The sequence below is a fragment of the Monodelphis domestica genome, chromosome 2 (genome assembly GCF_027887165.1).
Source record: "Monodelphis domestica isolate mMonDom1 chromosome 2, mMonDom1.pri, whole genome shotgun sequence".
Taxonomy (NCBI): domain Eukaryota; kingdom Metazoa; phylum Chordata; class Mammalia; order Didelphimorphia; family Didelphidae; genus Monodelphis; species Monodelphis domestica.
The window spans coordinates 340,724,515-340,732,737 of NC_077228.1; positions in this window are offsets into that span (position 1 = coordinate 340,724,515).

The window sequence follows — 8,223 nt, forward strand, 5'->3', positions numbered from 1 at the left end:
TTTCCAAACATCCCTATTTATTTTGGAACCAAGATCCTTTCAGGATGCTGATATCAAAGTCATTCTTGATTTGTCATTCTCCCCTCACACTCTTCCTCCCAATATCTAATTGGTTGCCAAGTTTTGTTGATTCTATCTTCATAGTTTCTCTAATCTCTATCACCATTTATCTACATACATGAGAACCACTTTAATTCCAGATCTTCATCCCCTCTAAGATTATTATGAGAGTCTTCCAATAGGTCTCTTTACTTCTGGCAACTTGTCTTTCCTGTTTATCTTCCACAGAGTTTTCAAAATAACTTTTTTCAAGGCAAAGGTCAAGGAGCAAGATATAAATTTCTTAGCCTACCTACTAAAGTCCTTCATAATTTGGCTGAAACCTACTTTTGCAAATAGTTTTTATTACTTTCCTTTCATCTGCGTTAAAATGAAAACTACATCTCAGAACTTGGTTCAGGCTGTTGTCTATGCCTGGAATGAACTTCCTCCTCATGTATATTTCTCTCAATCTTTATCTTCTTTCAAGGCTTAGTTCTGGTGGCACCTTCTCTGTAAAGCTTTCCCTCAATTAGTGTTCTTTTCTGTCTAAAATTCTTTTATGTACATTTTCTTACTCTCCTTTGATAAATCTTGATTTTTTTGAAGCACATATTCCATTCAGAAGAGTGTAAAATAAACATCACTTTCTACTGGTAACAGTTACTTCCCTGAGATATCTTCAACTGGGTGGAGAGAAAGAGGAGGTGTAACACTTGTAGTAACTATGGAATTAATTTGATACAGTGTCCAGGCAAGCCTTTTTGCCTTACATTTGAATACTCTTTTGTCTGCTTCCATTGTTCAGTCATTTCAGCTGTGTCCAACTCTCTATGACCCTGTTTGGGAGTTTCTTGGCAAAAATACTGGAGTGGCTTGCCATTTCTTTCTCCAGTTCATTTTAGGGATGAAGAACAAGACAAACAAATTAAATGATTTGCCCTAGGTCACACAGCTAGTAAGTGTCTGAAGCCAGGTTTGAACTCATGAAGATGTGTCTTTTTGACTTTAGAACTACCACTCTATGTAGGTACTATGTCGCTCAGCTGCCCTGCCCTTGTGTACTTGGGAATTCCCCTAACATACATACATAAACACTCTTACTCTACATATATAGCTGATATTGAGATTAAAAGGAGAAGGAAAGAAGGCCAATGAAGGATGGTGAAAAATGTAGGTGAGAAATCTTAATGAGATCTTTAGTTGTAGGGTCACAGATTTAAAACTGGAAGGGCCATAGAAGTTAGCTAGTCCAGTTATCCTATCTTACAGAGAAGTTAGGTAACTTGATCCAGATTACAAACAAAAAGGAGACAAAAAGAAAGTGTTTCTTTCCTCAGAGTTTGCATTCTAGTTTGGAAAACTAAATGTACAGTAAAATGAGGGACAAAATATCTACAACTAAAGATGAGGCAATTTAAAAAGATGGGGAAAAGAGTTATAAGAGATGTGAATAATCAGAATAGACTCCATAGAGAAGGCAGCATATAAACTGAACTTTAAAGGAACCAGATTCTGTTGTCTTTTCTCAGACTTACCTGATATTTATAATTCTCCAACATAACACTGCTCAGTACAACTCCTTCAATCCAATTGTCCCTACTTTTCTCATTATCTGCTAGAGTTAAAGACAATACCAAGGGAAAACACAGCCTCCTCAGGACTTGCCCCTAAACCTTAACCTTTAACCAAGATAGAAATGCCACAATTAGAATAAATACAAACTATTTAAATAAAACAATAGCTATAGGCTAGGCCAGATGTGAAAGGACCAGATGTCTCCCTTAGTGGGCACAAAAATAAATGGTTCCAATTACACTATAGACAAAGAAAAGGGAGAGAAAGAAAATAAGAGTTAATAACACAAAAATGAAGACCTATGTGATGTCTGGTGGGAGGAAACAGGAACCTGAGAGTTATCATTCAAATATGCATGGGACCTTAATGGTCCAGTCAAGCAAACATCCATGCTTGCCTTTCTCAGAAAGCAGAGTTCTACCTTAATCACTTTTCAGACACTCCATGTGGTAGGGCAAAGTATGAAAAAAGGAACGAGTCTTCTAAATTCAAAAACAAAAACAATACAATTCTCCTCAGCTTGACTTTACTATTATTTTTGTTTGCCTTGCAATTTAAATTCACATTTGTGATTCATAAATAAGTGAATATACATATAGGTGTACTTTATGATTTTAGTTTATATTTGTGACTTAAAAATAAGTAAATACTCAAGAACAAAAGTAGGTAAAAGTTTCTTCTGGGTATTTTAGCCAATAGTTAACCCTCTTGAGGGTGGCTTTCTTATATGTGCTTCATAAAAACATGGCTCAGTGAAAACTGAGTTCATTACTAATAAGAGGTGACTTTTATCTTGAACAAAAGATTCCTTTTCCTCACCTAGACTCTGTTCCATTACTTGCAGAAATGGTGACAGAAGATCATACTTTTAGGACTAGAAGCAATCTTAGATATTATTTGGTTCAACTGTCTTATTTTGCACATGAGGCAATGGAAGTTCAGATAGGTTAAGTGATTTACCTAACATCATAAAGGGATAAACTGTCAGAGTCCAGACTCAAACCCAAGTCCTCTGATTCCAAATCCAGAATCTTTTCCATTCTACCATGAAAGCAATTGAGGCTCATGGAAAGATGTTTAAGGCAGGGTTTCTTTAACTCAAGTGGCAGATAATTTTAAATAAGTCCTCAGATAGCCACAAATAGGGCAAAAATAGCCTATGATAGAAGATGGAACCAGAGGATGAGATGAAGTCCTTTAGAAAAGAGGAAGCACACAGATTAAAAAAAAAAAAAAGAAAAAAATTAATTAATTAATTTTAAAAGGATTTATGAAAGGCAAATATCTACAGCTAGAATCTGAGGCTAGGGATAAGACACTATTATATAACAATGTTTCTCATAAAGGGGATTTTGGGGGCTAAATCTCTAGGGTTAATAAAGATTTGGTTAGAAAGTATTAAATTGGATTTTCCTATTTAAAGAAGAAATGGGATGATCATCAAGATAGCTTAATGGTCACTTTTTTAAACAATTTTCTTTTTTTTAATGGGTGATTGTTAGTCATCTCTTTATTTTTTATTTATTTATTTAGAATATTTTTCCATGGCTAAATGATTCATGTTCTTTCCCTCCCATCTTCCCTCCCCACTCCCTGAGCTGATGAGCAATTCCACTGGGTTATACATGTATCATTGTTCAAAACCTATTTTCATACTGTTCATATTTGCAACAGAATGATCATTTAAAGTCAAAATCCCCAATCATATACCCATCGAACAATGTGATCAATCATATATTGTTTTTTTCTCCATTTCTACTCCCACAGTTATTTCTCTGGATGTGAATTAAACAATTTTCTATAAGAATTTTTATAAGAAATCTTACAAATTTTTACAGTCAAAAGAACCTTTAAAAAGGAACTATACATCAAATATTAAGCAAGTATAGTTAACTTCTCAAGACAAGAAACTAGAAAGCTCCTTCTCCCTCATTTTACTCCATCTCACACAAAGGGTAAAATCTCCATGAATTAATTCTCGAAACTTAATATATAGAGCCTCATTCAGTAGCCCTAGCCCAAATGACTCCACATTTCTGCTTTAATAAACTTAAGGAAAGTGCTTCATCCAGGCCTACGTTCCCAATTCAATACTCACAGTTTATAAATTAAGTCTCTAGAGGGCTATCTTGGGTTTTAGTGTAATCTATGGATGCACATTTTTACAACTGTTAATTAATATCTCCCACTGGTGATCTTACTTTTACAAGCTAATAGACACAATTATCTTACCAAAAACTATATATTTCCTTAACAACAATAACTATAATACTAGCTAGTATTTCTACTTCAAGGTTTACAAAGTGCTTACCTGTATTCATTCATTTGATCCTCATAACAACCCTACGAAGAAAGTACTATTATTATCCCCATTTTACAGATTAAGAAATGGATGTCATCAAAAGAATAGTAGGTAGTCCAACCATTCTGGAGGACAGCTTGGAACTATGCCCAAAAAGCTATAAAGTTGTACATACCCTTTGATCTAGCAATACCATAACTAGGTCTATATCTCAAAGAGATCAAAGAAAAGAGAAAAGTGCCTTTCTACACAAAACTATTTATAGCAGCTCTTTTTGTTGTGGCAAAGAATTGGAAATTAAGGGGATGTCTTTCAGTTGAGAAATATCTGAACAAGTTTTGGTACATAATTCTAGTGGGTTATTATTGTGCTATCAGAAATAATGAGCAGGAGAATGTTAGGGAAACCTGGAAAGATTTACATGAACTGATGTAAAGTGGCATGAGCAGAATCAGAACATTCTACATAGTAACAGCAAGGCAACGATCCAATACAATTCCAAAAGAAACATATTGAAAAATTTAACCACCTCTAGAGAAATAATTGACGAATGCATACAGAAACATATTTTTTCTGGTGTTTTCTTTTTCAAAATGGCCTATATGGAAATATGTTTTGCATGACTTTACATGTATAATCAGTATCAAATTGCTTATCTTTTTAAGGAAAGGAAAGGGGTAAGTGGGAGGAAGATCATTTGGAACTCAAAAAAAATTAAGTAAATGTTTTTAATTACATATAATTTTTTTGTCTTTCCCACTTTTTCCTTCCTTTTTCTTTTAAAAAAGTATTATTCGGGGAACAGCTAGGTTGCCCAGTGGATTGAGAGTCAAGCTTAGAAATGGGAGGTCCTGGGTTCAAATTTGGCCTCAGACCCTTCCTATCTATGTGAATCTAGGCAAGTCACTTTACCCTTACTGCTCTTCTGCCTTGGAACCAATACACATTATTGATTCTAAGATAGAAGGTAAGGGTTTTGTTTTTTTTTAATAAGGAAAAAATGTATCATAGGAAAAAAATCATCATAAGAGATAGCTCTTTGGGAAGGGAAGATAACTAAGATAATGTTATAATTTTTTTGTATCTGTTGATGTAAATATATATCAATAAATTTTTATTTAAAAAAGGAAAAAGCTTTAGACTTGAATAGTTAGCCCAAGACCCACCATTCCTACATTTGTGACCACATACAAATTATTAAACTCAAGATTTCTCCATTTTCTCATTTATAAAATATGAACAATATTTGTACTACCTACCTCACTCATTCTGAGGAAAATCCTTTGTAAAATTTAAAATATTACATAATTATAAATGATTAATGCAAAAGAAGGGAGTAACAATTTAAAGGTCCCAAAGAGGAGAACCATCTAAAGTAATGTCACAAGATATACTATCTCTTCAAAGTACAAGAGAAACAAACATTAAACTGTATAATTAAAATGGATTTATATTTATTAAGATGCATTCCTATAAAGTAAAGCATTACTATTTTGCCCAAATTAGAAGGAAGGTCAATATTTCTTAAAAGTTATCACATAATATAAGGCTGGAAAAGACTTTAAAGTCTAATCCAATTCCCTCACTCTAGAAATAAGATAACTAAGTCCCAGAGAGGTTTTTCCTCACAAAAAAAAAAAGTATTGTTCTTTACAGGATAGGATTTGAACTCAGTTCCTCACTTCAAATTCATAGGTCTTATCTGGTTCCATTTGATGTTTGTTTGATTTCTTAATCAGTTTCAAGTGCGTATAGTAATAGTGCTGAAAGGGGAAGAAGACAAGAGTACATACATCATATAGTCAGAGTTAGGAACCTTTCCAATATGGCATGCCAAATTTTCATTCCTTTCCCCTCTTGGGAGTGGGGTGATGTGGGGGAAGGAAAGGAATAGAACTTGGAAAGCTTTTAGTTTGCCTGACCAACTTGTCCAAGTCTTTCAACAGCTGTTTAGATCAGAGAAACAAAGAGTGCTGTTCCCTTGAGTCCCTAATCCCTGACAGTTGGGCACCCTCCTCTCTGAAGCAGCACTCAAATTCAAAAATAGGTGAAGGCAAAGGAGCAACAGTAGGGTAAAATCTCCCCCCAAACACCACGCACACATATACACACCCACATATGATGACCATGCATATGTTACTGAAATTCAGTACATATCAGGTGACAGAAACCTATGGCTCAAAAAACATTTAATATATGAAAAAAATTCATAACAGAATTTAGTTTGAACATAAATTCTCCTAATAAATTACGGCTAGAAAGTTTGTTGCCTTACTTTTACTCTTATAGGCAATATTATAACTGGAAATATGCACATATCCATAAACCCTTCCCCCACAAAGATGGCACTAAATTCAACTATTTTTGCCAAATGCAAATTCTTTGAAAACAATTCTGGGAAAGAAAATACTAAGGGCTACTCAATTAGAACTCCCATCTCTTATGAACCTATAGGGGGAGCAGATTGGGAGAGGAAGGACAATGAACCTGCAAAATGAAGATAGAAACCTAGGCAGGCTCCATCTATGATGGAAACTTTAGAACTTTATGTTTTCTGTCTGTCTTTTATTTAGGTAAGTAGCATAGTACATAGAATACTGAGCCTGGAATCAGAAAGACCTAAATTCAAATCCATTCTCAGACATTCACTCGCTGTGTGATCCTGGGCAAGTCACTTAACTTCTGTTTGTTTCAGTTTCTTTGACTGAAAATGGAGATAATAAGAAATTACTTCCCAGTGTTGTTATAAGAATTGAGTGAGATTATTGATAAAGTTCTTATCCCAATACCTGTAACATAGCTGTCATTAGCACAAGCATTACAAAACTTGTATTACAAAACTTTTATCCCTAAGAAAATATATAAAAAGATATTTTGTCACCTGAAGACCTCTGATCCTAATCCAAAAATGGTCTCTCCATCTCTCCAGAAGCATCCATACTACCCAAGAGTAACCAGCCTAATTATAAAACATGATGTCTCCTTTACCTTTTTGAAGCCTCTTTTACACATATGAGCTCCCAAAAAGAAAATAAAGAAGCTTTTTGAAATGTAACCAAAATCTAAACCAGCATTCATAATAACAACCTGGTCCTCTGATTTCACTCTACCCTCTATCAAATCCAGTTTCTTACATATATTACTGAGTCATTTTCTCCATGAAAAAGAAAACTAAAGTGGAGGGAGGCACGGGTAGAAGAGATACAATTTCACACCACTGAGACTTAACCACTGTCTCAATTGGTGGTAAAAGTGTATGATTAAAACATGTTTATATCTGAATTGTTTGGACATTTTTAAACCCTAAAGGCAGGGAAGGTGTCTCATAAAATGATCGGTTTTGTCTCAACAAATGATACATCACTCATAAAAATAATGGTAATAATAATTGGCTGCCCTCAATGGAGCCTCAAACAGTTTACACTGAAAGGAAGCTCAGTGTTCTAAGACTACCGAAGTCTGAGAAATGTTTCCTGGACCAAATTTTAGCCTTCCATAAATAAGAGCTTCTTAACAACGAAAGCTATTCTCCATTCATTCCATAAGCCACTGTGTTAGGCACAGAATGTAGCCCCAAGGACAACATTAAACCATCCCTGCCTTCAAAGAGCTTACATTCTGGGGTTTAGAGGGGGTGGATGGTAGGAAGGATGGACAGTGCATATATTCACTGGCAAATAAATACCAAATATATTTAAAATTATACAAAATTACTTAGGGGAGGGTATTAGTAGGTGAAAACATCAGAATTAATCTTGTGTAGGAAGTGGCACTTTAGCTGAGCTTTTAAGGAAGCTCGGAGGCAGAGGAAGGAAGAGAGTATGGTCTAAACTGTGGAGAAAACCAGAGAAAAGTCAAGGGGAGAGAGAGATAAAAGTTCAGCAAGGAGGTTATTTAAGCCAGAAGAAAGAATTGCTAAGAGACAGTAGCATTCAATGCATCTGGAAAGATAGTCTGGAGCCCAATTATGAAGAGTTTTCAATGCTGAAAAGGAGATTAAATTTTGTTCTAGAGACAAGAGGGAGCTATTGGTCCTTCCTAAGAAAGGCGAGGGCTATAATCAAACTTATTTTGTTGTTGTTGAGTCATTCCAGTCATGTTTGACTCTTCATGAACCCTTTGGGGTTTTCTTGATACAGGTAGCAGAATAATGTATCATTTTCTTCTCCAGCTCATCTTACATGAAAAATTTGAGGCAAATAGTGTTAAATGACTTACAACTAGTCAGTGTCTGGGGCCAGATTTGAACTCAGGAAGATGAGTCTTCTTAACTTAGGTCTAGGCACGCTATCCATTATGCCACC